Below are 22,112 nucleotides of genomic sequence, written 5' to 3' on the forward strand. Positions count from 1 at the left end.
TGATGCTGAGGTGATGCTACAGTGGTGCTCTGGTGATGCTGAGTGATATTAAAGTGGTGCTGAGTGATGCTGAGGTGATGCTGAGTCATGCTGAGGTGGTGGTGCTGCGCTGGTACTCACGTGGTGCTGAGTGATGCTGAGCTCATGCTATACTGAGGTGATGCTGCACTGATGCCGAGGTGGTGCTGCACTGATGCAGAAGTGCTGTTTCCTTGGTGCCGAATTGCTGCAGAGATGTTGCTGCGCTGGTGCTGAGGTAGGGCTGCGCTGGTGCTGAGGTAGGGCTGCGCTGTTGCTGAGGTGGGCCTGAGTTAATGGTTGTGTACTGATGCGGAGATGGTGCTGTGCTGATGCTGAGGTGGTGCTGTTGTGATGCTGAGGAGATGCTACACTGGTGCTAAGCTTATGCTGCACTAATGCTGAAGTGGTGCTGCATAGGTGCTAAGTTTGCTGCTGAGGTGGTGATGTACTGGTATTGAGGTGGTGCTGTGCTGATGCTGTGATGGGGCTGCACTGGCTGTTTTGTTGATGCCACGCTGGTGGTGGTGCACTGTTGTAGATGTGGTGCTGTAGTGGTGCTGAGTGATGCTGAGAAGATGTGGTGCTCATGTTGAGTTATGCAGTGGTGGTCCTGAGTGATACTGTGGTGGTGCTTGGTGATGCTGTGGTGGTGAAGCGTTAAGTCACGTGGTGTTGCTGTACTAGCACTCAGGTGGTGCTGAGCTGGTGCTCAGGTATTGATGAGTGATGCTAAGTTGTTGTTGTGCTAAGGTAGTGCTGCACTGAGGCTATGATGGTGCTGTCCTAGTGCTGAAGTGGTGCTGTGGTGGTGCTCAGGTAGTAATTTGTTGATGCTGAGTAGCACTACAGCAGGCGGTGGTGAGCTGATGCTGGGTGATGCTAAGGTGGTGCTGAGTGATGCTGTGGTGGTGCTGAGTCATGCCAAGTCATGCTGAGGTGGTGGTACTGCACAGGTGCTTAGGTGGTGCTGAGCTGGTGCTAAGGTGGTGCTGAGTTGCTGCTGAGGTGGGGCTGTGATGGTGCTGAGATGGGGCTGCGCTGGTGGTGGTGCACTGATGCAGAGGTGGTGCTGTGCTGATGCTGAGATGGTGGTGCACTGATACTTCACTGGTGGTGGTAGACTGATGAGGATGCAGTGCTGTACTGATGCTGAGAGGGTACTGTGCTGATGCTGAGGTGGTGCTGTGATGCTGCTCAGGTGATCCTAAGGTGGTTTTGAGAGATGCTGAGATGGTTTTGAGTGATGCTGAGTTTGTGTTGCTGCACTGGTGCTCAGATGGTGCTGGGTGATACTGAGTTGGTGCTGTGCTGGGGTGAATCTGTGATGATGCTGAAGTGGTGCTGCACTGATGCAGAAGTGGTGCTGCATTGGTGCTGAATTTCTACTGAGGTAGGATTGTGCTAGTGCTGAGGTGGTGGTGTGCTGATGCATGGTGCTGTGCTGAAGTTGAAGTGGTGCGGTGCTGGTGCTGAGGCAGTGCATTGCTGGTGCTGAGGTGGTGGTGTGCTGATGCTAAGTTGGTGCTGCACTTGTGGTGGAGCAATGATATGGGGTAGGTGCTGTGCTGATGCTGTGTTAGTGCTGTGCTGATGCTGAGGTGGTGCTGCACTGATGCTGAGATGCTGCTGCGCTGATGCTGAAATGGTGAACAATCAGGAAAAAGAAAACAATATTTGATTTGGGAAACAGCTATTTTTTTAATTCCCAGTAAAATGTAATTAAAAAATATAACTTACTGATTAGAACCTCATATAAATTATAACAATCTGAAGGATGGAGCAGAAGGTATTACAAATAACCAAATTGCTATAATTTGTTAATTAATGGCAGTCAATGAAAGGAAAAATAAGCAGTCTTGAATGTAAAAAATGAAGATATCATTAGACTGGCTGTGTATTTGTTTTTGGCACTGAAACAAAGGAAGGTCTTCTAGTAAATATGTGTTAACCCCTTCGATGTTCATGACGGAATGGTTCCGTCATGAAAATTGGTGCCCCTGTGCTCATGATGGAACCATTCCGTCATGAGGCCAGGGGCACGAAACCCCTCTGCTGCAGACAGCAGAGGGATTTATATTTCACCCCTCTGACCTTGGGAGCTGGTGTAGAGCTTCCCCAGCTCCCAAGGCCCCCTCCCTGGTTTCTGTGCCATGACGTTCAACGCACACATCGCGCTGTTGTCATTGTACATAAACCAAAACTAAAATGAGCCTTTAGGCTCATTACCGTTTCACTTTCTATGTGCTCAGGGGGCTATCTCAGCACCCCGGGCATGTAGAAAGACAGGAGAGGTATCATTTCCAATGATACCCTTCTCCAGTGGATCTCTGCTTTGGATCCCCAAGCAGGGATCCACCCACTAGACACCAGGGAGGGGGGAGCGGCCCCTTGGGCAAGGGCCTTTGCTCCCCCCATGAGAAAATGGGCACGATTCAGTCTTTCTGCCCCCGGGGGGGGCGAAACACTTACTAAACGCCAGGGATTTTTTTAACCATCATTTTTAGGGTAGGGGCTGCCCGAAACGGGCAGGCCAATGCCCCTACCCCTGCCACAATTACAGCCTTTCTGGCCCCCTGGGGGCAGAAAGCCCACTTGACACTAGGGATTTTTTTTTCATGCAATTGTTTTTAGGGTGTGGGCTGTCCAAAACGGGCATGCCAATGCCCCCACCCATGCCACTATTTCTGCTTTTTTGCCCCCCCGGGGAGTAAAAAGCCCACTAGACGCCAGGGATATTTTTGGGTAAATCTGAATTAGGGTGGGGGCTGCCCAAAATGGGCATGTCAATGCTCCCACCCCTCCCCCACAAACATTAAGCCTTTCTGACCCCCCTGGGGGTAGATGGGACATTATCCTCCAATTTCCCCCCCGGGGGGGCAAAAAGCCCAGTAGACGCCAGGGATTGTTTGGGCAAATTTTAATTAGCATGAGGGCATTGCCATGCCCGTTTAGGGCAGCCCCCACCCTAATAAAAATTTGCTCAAAAAACTCCATGGCGTCTAGTGGACTTTCAGCCCCCACTGGGGGACAGATGGGGGTATTAACCCCCAATCTGCCCCTCCGGGGGGGCAAAAAGCAAACTAGACTGTAGGGATTTTTTTGGGCAAATTTTAATTAGGGTGGGGGCATTGGCATGCCCGTTTTGGGCAGCCCCAACCCTAATTAAAATTTGCCTAAAAAACTCCCTGGCATCTAGTGGACTTTCAGCCCCCCTGGGGGGAAGATGGGGGCATTAGCCCCTATTCTGCCCCTCCAGGGGGCAAAAAGCCCACTAGACGCCAGGGATTTTTTTGGGCAAATTTGAATTATCCCCCAATCTGCACACCCGCTAACTAGCTCACATTTGCTGACAAGTTTGACCATGCACTTCTTCTCAAAAACAAAAAGGAAGCAGCCATGCCTCTGCCACCACTAACAGGAGAAGTTCACCTTTTTCAAGTCTAAAGGCAAGGGGCCTGTTTGCTGTATTTGTTAGGGGCAGGTGTATTTTTTTATTTATTTATTTTATGCGATTTTTAGAGCGCACAAATACCCGTAAGGGTGTCTCGGCGCTAGTGTAATTGTAAGGTGTAACTGCTATTGAAGAGCTGTTACTGACCATTGCTCAATTTCACCACTGTGGTACATTCCAAGATGCTTTGCAGGGTGATGAGCCTAGAGAGGAAGGATAATAATTGATCCTTTGATTGGGCAGAGATGATAAAACTCTAGAACTCTCCACTTGAACATTTAAACCTCTGGACAAGGCATAGACTCTGAGAAGAACCGGGAGAAGATGAAGGAGAAACGGCAGGCTCCCTCATGTACTGCTGACTGGAGTTGACTCCAGGCTTATATCTTTAAGGACTATGTTGGACTTTGATATTCGCATTCTTAGGTGAGAGCATCTTCACTTCCTCTGGGGAGAAGTAGAAGTTGAACTTCCTGGAATCTCTGGAAAAGAGTGTTTTTCCCAAATTTCTGTAGACTGTCCTGTAGAGTGTTCAGCTAGAGGGAACAACCTGCCTCTTTCTGAACATATATGCACCCTGCAAGTATTCAGGAGTTCATAGGGCCTGCGGCGTGCAGTCAGGGAGTGTAATTCGCCTGAGGTCCATAGGGTGCTGTTGGAGGAAGACTCACAGGCCTAAGACATTACCAGGAATCTATACAGAAAAACAAGCCCTGAGTTTTACGCCATACTCTGCTGCTAGAGAGAGGTAAATGGTTGCTAGAAGCCATAAAGAATCAGCCTGAGGAGTCAACGGCGATAGGAGCACAGGGCCCTGAGCATTCCCTCATGGGAAGAAGAGTGATTTAAAACTCAGTACGAGATACATTGCAATATTTTAGAGGTCAAGATGGCTGAATCTGGGATGCTTGTTAGCTAGAGAACCCCACCAGGAGAACAATGCAAAAAAGACTTGAAAATGTCTCATTGGGGCTTTCTATAATATAATTATTTCTCTCACTCATATGGAATGATGCCCAATGAATCCTCTTAACCCATGAGCAAAGAAATTCTCAAATTGCCTAGTGTTCCCTTGATATTGCCCTTTGGAGCCCTTACTTGTGTAGGTCTACCGAGGGGACCGCCTAGAGAAGAAGTGCACAGTTTCTCCCTTCCCCCCTCTTTAGTGTCCCCAGGTAAGGCCGATACCCTGGGTAAGACTTGCTTGGGGGGCACAGCCCTCTCCAGTCCTGACATTTTTTCTTTTCCTGGAAAGGGCTGTACCATAGTGCTGCTATGATCTAATCACAGGGGTTCTCAGAAAGTTCCAGACCCCTAGGAACATTTGCTGAGTGACCACCATACTACTCATGCTTGTGTCTGGGATGATCTGGGAGCTCAAAGTGAAGCAGTTTACGTCTATATAGATCACAGACATGAGAAGAGGAATTGAAGGCACTCAAGCTGCCATGTCACTAAGGTTTCTAGAAGCGGGACGATAGCTGGCTAGGTTGTGTTGATTTGGGTGCCCCATGCGCTGTGCAGCCCTAAACATCAGGGTAGGGCACCCATTGTGAAGCATAAGGTGCACAGGAGCACATTTGGTAATGAAAAAAGAAAGAAAAAATAGAAAAAAGAACAAAAGCAGATACCTGAGGCAGGTCAATAAAAAGGTCCATTGGGTAGACAGCATACCCTAGAAGGGACAGTACATCCTAAAAAAATCAGGTGGATTTGGTGCTTCAGGAGAATCAGGGGCACTATTACTGTGCCCCTGATTGTGTCAGGGAGCTACCGTTAGGGCAGCAGCCTCCAGCAAAAGCCTCCAGGTTGGTTTTGATTTATCAAATCTCATTGGAAAATTATTCTATGGCCTTGGGAGTGTTTTTCCTACTTTTCAAGAGTTTCTAGAGGTTGGATCTTTGCCTAAAGGTTCTGGAGTCTAAGGTGGCTACTACATTCAGTGGCTGTTTTAAAATCAGCTTAAATGTAGAATATTGAGCCATTCACTTAACTATATTGAACAACTAACATTTTATTGATGTGTACGTTATGCACAGTGATGAACGTTATATATTGTTTTATGTGATTGAAAAGCTGTACTCTGAAGTATTTCAACAGTGCTTTACACTCTGTTTGATTCTGTATTTAGTTGTCAATTATTGTGATGACACTGTGACATAGACAGTATTCCAGACTTATAAACAATGTACTCCTCATTTTGTGGTCGGCGCATGGCTGTTTTGGTTTTTCTGAGGTCCAGTTTTCCGCATGGGCAGACAGGTAAGGTGGCCTCTAGTGCAGGGGTGCTGGGAGATTTAGCTACTTGAGCTGTGCGATCTTGCCTTAGCATGTGCACCATAGACATTTCCACTTATCATTCTGCATATAGTTGTTCATTTTCGTGTGCTATTTAGTAATGGGTCATAAAGTACTTTTCCTGATAAAAAAGAAAAAAACATTCACTGGTAAGAAATGCATTCAGTGCTGTTTGTTATTGTGCTGTGTTCTGTGTCTCTGGTACAAAACACCTTATCTGAGTAATCTTTTGGCTGCCCTGCCTTGCTACCCTGCGAGTCGAGTGCCCAAAAAGAGAAGGAAATACCATGGCTTGTAGATCAATTGCTCAGTGGCTGTGCATGACTTAAATCCCCCTTACAGAGCCTTCAACAGTCAGTAATATTTAAACTTAGCAATAAGCAAGTAAAGTGTAGCATTTTAGGGATCGTCATTAGTCAGTAAATTTCAATTTTCGACTATTTTTTACACACAAAAAACGGAACTGACAGAAACATAGTGTTAACAAACATCATTTCACTTCTTTCTAGTAGGGTCTAACGAGATGAAAGATGTACAAATGTATCCTTACCAAAATCAGTAGTCATCCTTATTTAGTGGGAATCAAGTGTTCTTCCCTTTAATAGCCGATTTCCTTTCTTACACATGGAGGTGTGGTCGTATTTGCAGAAGTATTGTGAATCAGATCCAAATATGTTCCTTAACATTTTATCCAACGCTACTAGAACGTAATCTTTCTACATGAAAAAATATTTTCATACATTTCACTGGTAACGATTGTAACCATTCAGCATGAACCATTATAGATGAGGCCTTTTCCTGCAGTTCACATGCTCTGCATCTGAGATCTTATGTGAAGAAGTGAGAAGTGAGAAGCGAAGCCCTAAAAATGATTGGATTATGTGACACTTACTCCGTTTCCACTCTGAGGAAGCTGGGATGTGTTCAGGTGAAACAGGTGTTAGAAGAAGCACGCCCATAACACATATTTTCATTATCTTACAGTTCCGGCCTATCATGAATGTTGTACCTAGTCATTTGTGGGTTTGTGACAAATTACAATGAAGGGGGTATGAAACCAGACGTCATCGTTATGTTTTTGTCAAAAAATCAAAGGGACTGTCATTGTATCCCCCCACTCAATTTAGTCTAGTGAAGTTATTATGAATCATTGATTTAAAATCCACTACAAAACAGAACCTTTAATGTTCACAAATCCAACCGTTTACATTGTGCTATCGTACAAGAAACCTCTTATTACTAGCGGTTTTGGTCAATCTTTTGGGAGGCCCGAAACCTTAGCAGGATGTCGTAAAACAATAATGTGCACATGTGGTGGTTCCATAGTATACCGGTAGTGTCATCAGGAAAATAATATACTTGGTTCATATGAACTGAGCAGAAATACTTGCTGTCCATCCAAGACACAGTGTGATGTAAGAAACTTCCCCACTCATCTCTGTGTACATGTTGCATTCTGAGCGGCATCACAGGGAGACCAAAACAAGAACTCACCCAGCACTCTTGGTAATATTATTGGGAAAAATCACTTTCCTCCAGGACTTCTTAACTGTGTACATTCATCTGTCCTGAGGGAACGTGCATGTAAATGGTTACCTGCACATTCCTCCCTCGTTGCCTTTTAACAAGCTTTCCAGTATTCCCTAAATTCGCTTTCAATGTAATAAAAACGTTCCTTTTTCCTCTTATAACTTTTTAGGTAATCTGCTGGAATCTCTCCCTGATTTAAATTGTTCTGTGTGTAACCAGTGACGGAAACAGTGGCTGAAACGTTACACTGGCCGGTGACCTCAGGTGTCACGAAATAATGCCAGCGTCCCAGAATGCTCTGAGAGGGTATATCATAATATTGTAAAGCCTCAAGTTGTCATGTTTGATCACTGACACCAATGCACAGTTTAATATGTATGGGATACTCAGTAGATGGCCTTTTTTTCGGATACTTGTTGGGGGTAATTATTGCTTCTAGCTCTTTGAGTGCTCTCTTTGCTATCTCTTTATGCTAAGAGTATCCTATCCCTTTGCTCTATTATGGTATTACACTTTCTAGTTTTTTTTTTAGATTTGGCAATATTAATTTTTTAGAATAGTGAGTCATTTGTCAACTAACCGTAGGTCGTACGTAATCCTTTATTCTTAATATAAAGTTCTCTCTGTAATTATCTTTCGAGGATTTCCATTACACGGGTCCATGACCTATCCATATATGAATGTGTATTCCTTAAAATTCCTGGCATAGCTAGAGTGATATAACGTAACTTTGACTACTGGCAGCTCCTCTTAATGGGATCAAGGGCTACAGCCCTCTTCATTTCAGGCCCGTTTTTTAAAATATACCTAGAGTAAATAATAGCCTATTGTTCACTCTTGTTATAATAGAAAATACCGAACTCCATCCTCTTTCTGATAGATGGTGGAGGCAGAGAGGTGTGGTGCAGCGGCCAGGACAGCTGACGTCGGAGCACAGGATTCACAGTTCGATCTCCGGCAGCAGCTCAGCTCAGCACCATTTGACTCTGGGCAATAGCTCACCTAATTTCTAGGACGGCCCCCAGTGCCTTGAGACCCATAAGTGTGAGTAGTTTGCGCTTTACAAATACGGATCAATCAATCAATCAATCAAGTATTTGTAAAGCGCACTACTCACCCGTGAGGGTCTCAAGGCGTTAAGGGGGTGGGGGGAAGTAGCTGCTGGTCGAACAGCCAGGTCTTGGGAAGTCTCCTGAAGGTTAGCAGGTCCTGGGTCTGCCGAAGGAGGATGGGGAGGGTGTTCCATGTCTTTGCAGGGAGGTGAGAGAATGATCGGCCGCCGGTGGTCATTCGTCGGATGCGTGGGACAATGGCGAGGGCGAGGTCGGCGGAGCGAAGCTGGCGGTTCGGGGTGTAGAAGGACAGTCGTTTGTTGAGGTATGCAGGTCCGGCGTTGTGGAGTGCTTTGTGTGCGTGAGTGAGGAGTTTGAAGGTGATCTTCTTGTTGATCGGGAGCCAGTGCAGGTCTCTTAGGTGGGTGGTGATGTGGCTGTGGCAAGGGTGTCCGAGGATGAGGCGTGCGGAGGCGTTCTGTATTCATTGGAGTCTCTTCTGGAGTGTGGTTGTGGTTCCTGCATAGAGGGCGTTGCCGTTGTCCAGCCCGCTGCTGACGAGTGCTTGGTGACTGTTCTCCTGGTTTCAGTGGGGATCCATCTGTAGATCTTGCCGAGCATTCAGAGGGTGTTGAAGCAGGAGGAGGAAACAGTGTTGACTTGCTGGGTCAGTCAGTCAGTCAAACAAAACTTTATTTGGTTTGTTACAACCATAAACGTACAAGTTACCTCGTATCCTGATAAAACATAGGAAACATAACTTGCTGGGTCATAGAGAGCGTTGAGTCCAGGATGAAACCCACATTGTGTGCATGGTTTGTGGGTGTCGGGGGTGCTCCCAGAGCGGTAGGCCACCAGGAGTCATTCCATGCGGACTGGGTGGCGCCGAGAATGAGGACCTCCGTTTTGTCTGCGTTCAGTTTCAGTCGGCTGGTCTTCATCCAATCTGCGATGGCCTTCATTCCCTCGTGGAGGTTGGATTTGGCAATGTTTGGGTCTTTGGTGAGGGAGAGGATCAGCTGTGTGTCATCGGCATATGAGATGATGTTGAGGTGGTGCACTCGGACGATGTTGTTGAGCAGTGCCATGTAGATGTTGAACAGGGTCGGGCTGAGGGATGATCCTTGGGGTACACTGCAGGTGATCGTGGTGGCTTTGGATCGGAAGGGGGGAGGCGGACTCTCTGGGTTCTGCCGGTGAGGAAGGAGGTGATCCAGTCCAGGGTTTTGCCTCAGATCCCTGCATCGTGGAGGCGTGTGCGAAGGTGTGGTGGCAGATGGTGTCGAAGGCGGCTGAGAGGTCCAGGAGGATGAGGGCCATGGTTTCGCCCCTGTCCGGTATGGTCCTGATGTTGTCGGTAGCAGAGATTAGTGCGGTCTCGGTGCTGTGGTTGCTGCGGAAGCCGGATTGGGAGAAGTCCAGGACGTTGTTCTCCTCCAGGAAGTGGGTCAGTTGTCTGTTGGCGGTCTTCTCAATTACTTTTGCCGGGAACGGGAGTAGGGAGATGGGTCGAAAGTTCCTGAGGTCCTTTGGGTCCGCCTTAGGTTTCTTGAGGAGAGTGTTGATCTTGGCATATTTCCAGCTTTCTGGGAAGGTGAGGGTCTCGAAGGAGCTGTTGATGATCTTTCGAAGCTGGGGTGCGATGATGGAGCTGGCCTTATTGAAGATGTGGTGGGGGCAGGGGTCGGAAGGTGAGCCGAAGTGGATGGTGTTCATTATTTTGATGGTGTCTTCGTCGTTGACGTTGTTCCAGGAGAGCAGGAGGTTGGTGCGTTTGGAGGGTGTTGGGTCGGGGGTGTCGGCGTCTGTCATCAGTGCCTGAGTGTCGAAGCTGTTGTGGATGTCTGCGATCTTGCTTTGGAAGAAGGTAGCCAGGGAGTCGCAGAGTTCTTGTGACGGAGATACGTCATTGGAGCAGGAGCTGGGGGTGGCGAGTTCTTTCACGATGTTGAATAGCTCTTTGCTGTTGTGTGTGTTGTTGTTGATGCATTCCTTAAAGAAGGTTCTTTCAGTGGATCAGATGAGTTGGTGGCATTTGCGTCTGGCGTTTATGAGGGCTGCATGGTTGTCTGGTGTCTGGCCCTTGCGCCATTGCTTCTCGAGTATTCTGCAGGTGTGCTTGGAATTCTGGAGGTCGTCGTTGAACCAGATGGCTCTCATGTCGGTGCACCTGTTGGAGGGTTTCTTGATTGAGGCGAGGGTGTTGGCGCTTACTCGATCAATGGTCTGAAGTTGTGGGCTGCTGTGTTGGTCTCAGAGTGTTCGGGTGGAGAGTCACGGGCAAGGGTGGTGGTGAGCTGGTCTTCGGTGACTCGTTTGCAGTTGCGCTGTGGGATACGTTGCGGTTGGTTGTGCGTGGTGTGTTTCTCGAAGGAGAAGTGGATGCAGTGGTGGTCGGTCCAGTGGAGTTCGGTGGTGTGGCTGAAGGTGACGTGGTTGCTGGCGGAGAAGATGGGATCGAGCATGTGTCCAGCAGAGTGGGTGGGTGTCATGATGAGTTGTTTGAGTCCGAGGTTGGCGAGGTTGTCGATCAGTGTTGTGGAGTTGCTGCCGTTGGTGTTCTCTAGGTGGAAATTCAGGTCTCCAAGGAGGATGTAGTCTGTGGAGGCGATGGCATCAATGCTGATGAGGTCAGCGATGGATTTGCTGAACTGTAATCGGGGTCCTGGAGGTCTGTATACGAGGGTTCCTCTGAGGGTGGTGTTGTTATTCACTTGGATCTGGAAGTGTAGGTGTTCGGCCATGCTGAGGGAGTCCTCTGTGCTGGTTGATATTCTGATGGTGTTCTTGTGGATGATGGCGATTCTTCCTCCTGGTTTGTTATTGTTCCGGTCCCTGCGTGTGATCTTGTAGCCATCTGGGATGGCTATGGCTATGTCTGGTGCAGAGGAGGTGTTCATCGAGGTCTCCGTCAGGAAGGCGGAGGAGTCGAGCAGGTCCCAGAGTACAACGGTGTGCTTGCAGACTAAGCGGGTGTTGAGGAATATGCAGCTGAGATGATTGTGGTCTGCAGTGTAGGGATGGGCAGGAGGTACTGGTGTGCTCCGGCTGGTGTTGCTGCAGTTTTGGCAGGTGAAGGGTATGTGGGAGTGCCTCGGCGTGGCCTGGAAGCAGGTGGAATTTTGTCCAGTGTTGAGTGCATGCAGGGTGTTTCAGTCGTAGCAGCGTCGGGTCGTGTGGTGGTCGCGGCAGCCAGGGGTCTGGAGCTGGCATGCAAGCGGCGCCCCAACTGGGCGCGTCTGCTGCGCGACCGCACAGCAGTCTGCATTAGTAGGGATGGGGGGAGGGAGTAGCGGCTGGGAGGGGGGAGCTGGATGGGAGGAGTCAAGGAAAGCGGCAGGAAATCAGAGAGAAAACAACTAGATAGTGAGGGGCACAAATGGAAGAGATAGACAAAATCAGTAGCAGGCGCAACACTATTGAAATATAGGGGAACAGAATTACAGTGAGCAGGCATACAGTGAAAAAAGGAGCAGGGAAGCCTCGAACCCTGAAGAAAAGTGCTGGCTGGAGACAAGGCGGCGCAGAGCACCGCTGCGCTGCTGGGGACAGTGAGAGCCAGGGACGGAGATCTGAGGACTCATGCGCGCTCCCCTGCAGTCAACAGCTTTGTAGGGGAGGCAGGAGCAGCTGGGAGGCGGGAGCGGGGCGGGAGGGGTCAAGGATAGAGGCAGAAAAACAGAGGGAAACAACCAGAGAATGAGGGGCACAAATGGAACAGATAGACAAAATCAGTAGCAGGCACACTACTATTGAAATATAGGGGAACAGAATTACAGTGAGCAGGCACAAGGTGAAAAAAGGAGCAGGGAAGCCTCGAACCCTTCACAGGAGGGCTGGCTGTTCACAAGGCGGCGCAGAGCACCGCTGAGCTGCCGGGGACAGTGAGATCCTGGGACCGAGGTCTGAGGACTCACATGTGTTCCCCTTGCAGTCAACAGCTTTGTATTGGAGGGGGGAGGAGGGAGCAGCAGGGCGGCAGGAGCGGGGCGGGAGGGGTCAAGGATAGCGGCTGAAAAACAGAGGGAACGAACTAGAGAGTGTGGGGCAAAAATGGAAGAGATATGCAAAATCAGTAGCAGGCACAATACTATTAAAATATTGGGTAACAGAATTATAGTGAGCAGGCACAAGGTGAAAAAATGAGCAGGAAAGCCTGTACCCTGCACAGGAGGGTTGGCTGGACACAAGGTGACGTAGAGCACTGCTGAGCTGCCGGGGACAGTGAGTTCCTCGGATGGAGGTCACATTTACATGCACAGCTGCCCGCGCCAGCCTTCTGAGAGAGATCACCACAGCTGGAGAAATTCCATCGCAGATCTTGGGGCCTTCGTAGGCCTCTGTGCCCCCCCCCTTTTGTGATGTGCTAAGCGTCACTGCTAAATGTAGACACTAGCGCTGTAGGCCTAAGTCTTGCAGTGCTCATGGCTACAGGCCAATCAGCGTGGGGGAAGGGATGGGATGGAAGAGCAGAGACTAAAGCCTCAAATCTGTGACTGTGCAAGCTTGAGGTTTCAGTTTCATGCCCCAGAACTGGAAGATGAAAGGAGCATGAGTCCAAGCAGGACCTGCAGCATGTTAGGTAAAATAAAAATCTTTAAAGCTTTTAAATGGTGTGTGCTGTGCATAGGAATACGTGTGTGTTTGTGGGTAAGAGTGTGTCTGTGAGAGACAGCATGTGCATGTGGGGTGGGTGTGTGTGAGTATGTATAACCAACGCTGTGAGGACCAGTGTGTGTATGAAAGTGAGTAAATCAGTGAGTGACAATGAGTGATCGGAACAGTGGGTATGAGCCTAAATGGAGGATAGTGAGTGAGGAAGAATGACAGTGAGTTACTCTGCGTAAGACTGAGTGAGTCACAGTCTGAGTGAGTCAGAATGAGTGAGATAGAGTGAGAATCAGTGAGACTGCTTGTATCACAGTGAGTCTGAATGAGTGGGAAAGAGTAGGACTGAGTGAGAATGAATAGTCAATGAGACTTAATGACGCAGAGTAAGATTTATTGACTGAGAATGAGTGCAAATGCAGTAGGACTAAGTGAGATTGACTGAAAATGAGTGACAGACAGTGTGTGAGTCCAGTCTGAGTGAGTCAGAGAATTGGGATTGGGTGAGAGAGTGAGTCGAAAATGAATGAGACAGTGAGTTGGAATGAGTGTGGACAAAGTGGAAATGAATGACAATGAGTGAAACTAAGGGAGTCAGAGTAAGATTGAGTGATAGGTGAGACAAAGTGAGATTGATTGATGGAGAATGAGTGGGGATGAGGGAGCATGAATGAGAATGAGTGATGATTCTGAGTTAGACCAAGTGAGAAGGAGGGAGACTAAGTGAGTGAGTGAGTCAGAGTGAAAATGAGACAAATTGAGAGTGAGTGAGTCAGAGTAGGACTGAGTGAGCCCCCTAAAGCCACTGGGGATTAAGGCTTGCTTATAGAAATTCGAGCCACATATTATGCCATTCCGCTTTTAAAGGTGTCCGGCCGCCACTGAGTTTCAAACCCAATACCTCAACACAATTCACCCCACTGTCCACTCTGTGCTCCTGGGTAGACTCCTATTTGATAGTTTAGGGGAACGACAAAGGAGTGGAACCTAGGAAAAGAAAACATAGCTGTTAGACTCATGTTTACTTTTCCTTGTCACCACTTCCTTCATCACCTGAGACAGGGGTAGTAAAAGCAATTGAGGTGCATCAACCAGCAAGCAAGGGATAGCGGTTGCTACAGCTGACAACCCTAAATAAAGTCCATCAATCTTTAAAACATCTATTGAGGCTTGAATGCAGCTTTTCTAGAGATAAGGGAAAGGAAATTCAGAAAAATGTGCTATTTCTCTCCTTTTGAGATGCTCCCATTACATTGTAAGTCATTATACTGAAGTTGACCTAGCAAAATATTGCATCCCCTACACCACCTAACACTATATAATAGGGGAAGTAAATATTTACTATTACTAAGTCATGAACCTAATTAGACTTGTCATGGAATTTAGTGGTTGGGGTGATGTAGTTATTGAGCTATTTTTGTCATTTGATATATAGCATGCGATGCAGTGACCATCTACCTTCCAATATACTCTGGAATGAATTTGAACCCATTTACAGTTTTATTTAAACAAGAGAAGAGAATTGGTTAAATTAATCCACACAGCAAATTTTAAACATTTCATTCAGAATAAAATCATGTTTACATTTTGGAAATGTAGATACATCACAAAGGAACCACGTTTAGGCATAACAAAAATAATTGATGAACAGCAGGCAAATGATGTGTGAATATTTATACGGTCCCGCATATTGTATAATGATTGATATGTAACTTTCATTTTTTAAATATGTGTTTTAAGCTGATAAACTTACAAAGGACCTTAGATTGACCTCAATTGAAATTGATTTCAAAGGACTGTAAATTCCTTTTTGTTGTTGATGCTTTGTGCAAATACAAAACGTCAGTCTAATTGTATTCATTATTTGATAATATTGTTGCTCTTTTCAGACAATATGGGTGGCTTGGCTTTATTTTGCTTACAATCGGATGTTGTTAATAACAGACAGCACAAATCACACAGAAAGGGGGTTAACCTCCAATAGGTTAATCAGAATGCATCACCAAGGCTGTCACCAAATTTCATAATAGCGCTCTCATCTTCTCAGCTCTTTACAGACTTTCACGGCTCCCAGCTGAACAGCAAAATAATTAATGTTACCGTTCATTATCCACAAGGCTTTCTGTGGCAGCAAGCCAAATATCTCAGGAACAGGCATCACATTTTTCATTCGCCTAGAATTATTTATCTCTTGTCCCACAACGATACTAGTAGCTTCAAAAGGTTATAACCCGGAGCAGAAGGAAAGACCCTGAGTACGTGCCACACCTTACAGTCAGCAAAGACCTCAGTTCAAAGAGAACCTAACGTAGTATTATGGAATATGTTGCACAACAATTAATTCAGACATGCATTCATTAAGTGCCTGGTGCTCTACAAAGGTTTCTATTTAGAGTTTCAAAAAAAGAATGATGGTACACTGATAGCGTTATTACGATATGTATAATGCATTCCCAAATTTAGGGCCCGATTCATTAAGGTAAACTTAGACCTGAAGTCTAAGTTTAGAGCTGAAGTCTCAGGTCAGACCAGAAGTCAAAATTTAGACATGAAGTCAAGCTTTAGACCTGAAGTCCAACTTTAGAACTGAAGGTATAAACTTAGGGCTTGATTCACTTAACTTTACGATGTTTGGTAGCCACAAATGGCATTTGCTACTCGTAAATGCCCTTTGTGAATACCGAAAGTCTGACTTTATGACTTGCAGTATTCACAATGGCCATTTACGAGTAGTAAATGCCCTTTGTGAATACTGAAAGTCGTAAAGTTAGACTTTCATCTAACTTTCCCTTTGTGAATCGGGCCCTTAGACTTCATGTCTAAGTTTACCTTTGTGAATCAGGCCTAAAGTTTAGACCTAAAGTCTAAGTTTGGACCTGAAGTCTAGTTTAGACCTGAAGTTTAACTTTAGAACTGAAGTCTAAACTTAGACTTCAGGTGTAAAGTTAGACTTCAGGTCTAGACTTAGACTTCAGGTTTAAGTTTACCTTTGTGAATCAGACCTAAAGTTTAGACCTGAAGTCTAACTTTTGACCTGAAGTTTAACTTTAGACCTGAAGTCGAAACTTAGACTTCAGGTGCAAAGTTAGACTTCTGGTCTAAAGTTATTCTTCCGGTCTAAAGTTAAACTTCAAGTCTTAATTTACCTTTGTGAATCAGGTCCTAAGTTTAGACCTAGAGTCTAGTTTAACACCTGATGACACATTTTAGACCTCAATTCTAAACTTACATTTGAGGTGTAAAGTTAGACTTCAGTCTAAAGTTAGAATCCATGTCTAAATTTACCTGTGTAACTCAGGCACATTGGTTTTAATTATGAATTGCCTTGAACTGGTGACATATTATAGCACCTGGTAATTATTGGGTGTAATAGGTCTGACGAACTTGTAATTGAGACCACTGTACAAATAGATGCCTTTTTATGTGCGAAAATTGCCAGGGCACAAGTAATATAGGAAACCGAGTAATATATCTGTAATGCAAAGCTATTGTAGAGATCTGGTCATCATTTGTAATGCACTGCACAAGCACTTCTTGCACCTATCACACATGGAGCACCTTCTGTATGAAATTAATGATTTGCCATTGTTTCTTAAATAATACAGCATTTTATTAAATGCTTGCTGTGGTCATGATGACATTTATAAGAAAATGTGTTCAGTGTGTACACTAAAGCAATATGAATATTTTCATCTCAAGCCTTTTTAATTCGACAGGACCATTGTTGCATATGCAATATCGCATCACAGCTTGGAAAACATGTACTTATTTATTACCCAAGGATTGGCTTGTCTTTTAAGGAATTTATAAGTTGACTAGGCATAAAAATATTAAGCACTTTAGGGGCAGCAGAGGGAAAAGGGGTCTGAATAAAATGTTGGGCTTCCTGAGTGCAGAAAATGCAGTTGTGTTTTAGGAATGAGAATCATTTTTGGATGAACCAGGGACCGCTCCAATGAAAGAGGAATAAGGTCATGTGGATAGAAATAGGTTACAGAAACAACCCAGGACAAGAGTTCAGGGACATGCCTGATGTTAGAGTTGAGTTAGCCTAATTAATTCAGTTGAGGCAAACTGACACTACAACACACAGAATGCATTATGCTGTATTGTCTCTCGAAAGTCTAGGAGTGGAACGACAGCATCCATGATGACAAGTCACATGCATCAGTACGACAAACATAGAATTGTATCGACTGTTCAAGGCTCCTTAAAATAAAAACAATATTGAAGATTCCAACACATCACAAAGATTACATTCAGTGTAGAGCACAAGTGCTGATAGTATTTGTTAGACCTGACAGTCTTAGGGTGGTCTTTCCCCAATTTGTGCCTGCCTCCCTTCATTTTCTGACCTACTTTTTGCTGGTTTTAGGACTCTGAGCACTTTACCACTGCTAACCAGTGCTAAAGTGCATGTGCTCTGTCCCGTAAGCATGTTCTGATTGACTTACACCTGTTTGGTATTTTAATTTATCTGTAAGTCCCTTGTAATGTGGTATACCATATACCCAGGGCAGGTAGCTATGTAAGTAAAAGGTAGAAACATGTAGTTTCATGTTTTACATGTTCTGGTAGTGACAAACAGCCAGCCTATTTACTTTTTCACTACTGTGAGGCCTAATCCTCTCATAGGGTAGCATTGGGAATTCCTTAAAACACTTTAAACTGCAATTCCTGATCAAAGAAGAGTAGCTTTTGAATGTCATAAGTTTGGAATGGTCTTAATAAATCCTCTTTACTGGTGAAGTTGCATTTACCATTTCTGTTTTAGAAATGCCACTTTTAAAAAGCATAGGCATTCGTTGAACATGGAACAGATAATTTGAATTACTATTGGATAAGAACTGATTACGTATTGAGACTTGGAAATGGATTAAAATGACAAATCTTTGGAACTTATTTGAATGGATAGTCTTCTCTTGGCAGTTCATCCTGTGTTGGGACCTGATGAGGTACCACTACCACGGAGTCACTTTGTGCGTACTGATGGAACGCACTTCGGGGTTGCACGCCACTACAATTTGAAAACTTTAACCCCTTAATTGCTGCCGTCGGCCAACGGTCGTCACGGCCACTACCTCCCCAGTGCTGCGTGCGACCGCTGGACGTCCAGTTCAGCACCGGATAATGGACAGCGCAGCACTGGGGAGGAATTTACAACGCTCCTAAGGAGTTAAGCTTGTTCGAAATTTCTAGGGAACTTTGGAGTGCATCCTACCACCTTTGCAGCAATTATTACATGTTTCCATCCAAATTTGTTTGCACCCACGGACAAAGATGCATTGTTATGGAAGGATGGTTAAAAGAGTAATTCATGAATTATCCAACACTGGAGGTTCATCTTTCCAGCATGGTTTGAGACACAATGATTATCAGTCATCTGTATTTGGAACCCCATGATAAATTGTTAAAAACTTCATCAGAGACTGGAGTGAGTACAATTTCGTGAATGATCAAATTGTTTATTTTTTTTTATTTGATTATATTTATGTATGGGTTGGTTTTGGAGTATTCATGTAACGGGCTGGGACTACACGGGGTCAGTTATAGTATTTAGTTTAGTTCTTTGGGATGTGAGTTAGATTAGGTGGTTGCACCACATGACAGGATTTTTAAAACCCTGGTACGGTTTATGTTTACTCAGAGAGCACATTCACTTTGTTGAATGAGACAGCTTGATGTGCACAAAGGTAAATAAAACTAGTGGGAGAAGAGGAGGTTGGAGGCACATTTTAAATTAGGTTGCTTAAACACAGTTAAGAATGCATTTATTATTTTCCTTCGGTTATATTGTTGTGTGGGGGCACGTTTATGTTCAGCACAGGTATGAGTTAGTTTGACTGTTTAATTTTGTCTTTTTTATTAATTAATTTTGGAACATTTGATGCAATTCACTCTTTTATGCTGTATGCACAATTTTCATTTATTTTGGAGATATACAGGAATGTAGGACAGATTGTATCCAATAAGTATAGTATTTTGAAAATATACTACCACTTTGAGTGGGATGTACTGGTAATGCATGTATTATTTGTTTCCTTGCAGTTACCCCTGATGAAGGGCATACATTGCCTGAAATGCATTGGGTATCCTAACTAATTTAATGTCACGTTATGTGGAAGGGTGAATCCCCAGGTGTTGTTAATGAAAGGCATGTATAGGCATTCGTTGAACATAGAGCAGAGAATTTGAATTACTATTGGATAAGAACGGATGATCTATTGAGACTTGTATCAATTGGATTAAAGTTAAAAAGCTTTGGAACTTATTTGAATGGGAAGTGTTCTCTTGGCAGAGCATCCTGTGTTGGGACCTGATGAGGTTAAACTACCCCTGAGTCACTTTGTGCATATGGATGGAACGTACTTCAGGGTTGCACGCCGCTACAATTTGAATCCCTTAGGCTTGTTCAAAATATTTAGGGAACTTCTGACTGCATCCTACCACCTTTATACTGAAAAAAGCTACATCGAGACCTATCTTTCCTTTATCATAAGGATTAAATCCCTCGCCTGTCTCAATTTTTTCATCTTTAAAACTTCTTTCATAAGGTGTAAATATCACAAAAAAAGTCCATCCTGTTATTTCATTAAATACATACAACACATATATTATATTAATCAACAAAGAAAACCCCTGGATAAAACACAAAAATACAACAATTTCTCACAACTCATTCAAACACATACAGACTCATACCACTATCATCCAACTGCACCTGAGAAAGAAGGAAGCGATACAAAAGGGGATGATGGACGGAGCGTTTGAGCAAATCAAACACTCACCCCCAGTCAACTGATCTGGGTTTAATCCATCACCATTCTTTAGCTCACTCAGCCACCCCAGTTCAGACATGGCCATATGCAAATCAGTCTGAACCTGTGCCTCATGGGAACAGTCCAGCCCGAACTGCCAAGCCATGTCTTCCCTGGACCGGAAACAAGCATCCTGGGACCGGTTTCGGATTCATAATCTTCATCAGCCAGGCTATCTTGAATCCAGTGGCCAAGTGAGCAAGGGACTCACGTCTGAGCATACCCTGCCACACTTAGAGTGAACAAAGCGATACAAAAGGGGATGATGGACGGAGCGTTTGAGCAAATCAAACACTCACCCCCAGTCAACTGATCTGGGTTTAATCCATCACCATTCTTTAGCTCACTCAGCCACCCCAGTTCAGACATGGCCATATGCAAATCAGTCTGACCCTGTGCCTCATGGGAACAGTCCAGCCCGAACTGCCAAGCCATGTCTTCCCTGGACCGGAAACAAGCATCCTGGGACCGGTTTCGGATTCATAATCCTCATCAGCCAGGCTATCTTGAATCCAATGGCCAAGTGAGCAAGGGACTCACGTCTGAGCATACCCTGCCACACTTAGGGCGAACAAAGCGATACAAAAGGGGATGATGGACGGAGCGTTTGAGCAAATCAAACACTCACCCCCAGTCAACTGATCTGGGTTTATTCCATCACCATTCTTTAGCTCACTCAGCCACCCCAGTTCAGACATGGCCATATGCAAATCAGTCTGACCCTGTGCCTCATGGGAACAGTCCAGCCCGAACTGCCAAGCCATGTCTTCCCTGGACCGGAAACAAGCATCCTGGGACCGGTTTCGGATTCATAATCCTCATCAGCCAGGCTATCTTGAATCCAGTGGCCAAGTGAGCAAGGGACTCTTTTATGCTGTATGCATAATTTTCATTTATTTTGGATATATACAGGAATGTGGGACAGATTGTATCCAATAAGTATAGTATTTTGAAAATATACTACCACTATGAGTGGGATGTACTGGTAATGCATGTATTATTTGTTTCCTTGCAGTATCCCTGATGAAGGGCATACATTGCCTGAAATGCATTTGGTCTCCTAACTAATTTAATGTCACGTTATGTGGAAGGGTGAATCCCCAGGTGTTGTTAATGAAAGGCCTGTATAGGCATTCGTTGAACATAGAGCAGAGAATTTGAATTACTATTGGATAAGAACGGATGATCTATTGAGACTTGTATCAATTGGATTAAAGTTAAAAAGCTTTGGAACTTATTTGAATGGGAAGTGTTCTCTTGGCAGAGCATCCTGTGTTGGGACCTGATGAGGTTACACTACCCCTGAGTCACTTTGTGCATATGGATGGAACGTACTTCAGGGTTGCACGCAGCTACAATTTGAAAACCTTAGGCTTGTTCGAAATATTTAGGGAACTTCTGACTGCATCCTACCACCTTTATACTGAAAAAAGCTACATCGAGACCTATCTTTCCTTTATCATAAGGATTAAATCCCTCGCGTGTCTCAAAAAGCAATCATATCAATTCAATGACTAATTTTATTATCATTGTTTATTTCATTTCTTTATACCTATTATACAATTTCATTTTTTCATCTTTAAAACTTCTTTCATAAGGTGTATATATCACAAACAAAGTCCATCCTGTTATTTCATTAAATACATACAACACATATATTATATTAATCAACAAAGAAAACCCCTGGATAAAACACAAAAATACAACAATTTCTCACAACTCATTCAAACACATACAGACTCATACCACTATCATCCAACTGCACCTGAGAAAGAAGGAGATAATAGATAGTAAAATCTCAGCGACCAGATTAAATAAATATGTTAAAAAAAGGGTATGAACACAGGTCCATCCTACCACCTTAGCGACAACTTTTAAAAAAGTGGACATATCTCTGCTCTTAGCTCTTCTGTGTCTTTCAGCCTGTCCAGCGCTCCATTGTGGTTGGCTTTAACTTTGACTTTGCCCTGGTTCAGCACAACTTAAAGTGACCTTTTTAACACTATCTGCTTAGAAATGGGATCTCTAGTTGGCAGAGGTAGGTACCTTTGTCCAAATAGGGAACCTTGCTTCTAGCCAGTGTAAGGGGAATACACACTTTAGATAACCCCTGCTCACCCCCTGGGTAGCTTGGCACAAGCAGACAGGCTTATCCCAAATGAAATGAGTAAAGTATTTGTACTCAAAACACACAGTAATACAGTGACAACACTACAAATGGAAACCTCATCAGTATAGAAAAATAAAGTATCTTTATCTAAACTCAACAAGACCACAACAACAACAATCCAACATACATGTAATAAGAATATGACTTTTCAAAGGTTTCAAGCA

The sequence above is a fragment of the Lissotriton helveticus genome, chromosome 4_1 (assembly GCF_964261635.1).
Source record: "Lissotriton helveticus chromosome 4_1, aLisHel1.1, whole genome shotgun sequence".
In the NCBI taxonomy this organism is placed as follows: domain Eukaryota; kingdom Metazoa; phylum Chordata; class Amphibia; order Caudata; family Salamandridae; genus Lissotriton; species Lissotriton helveticus.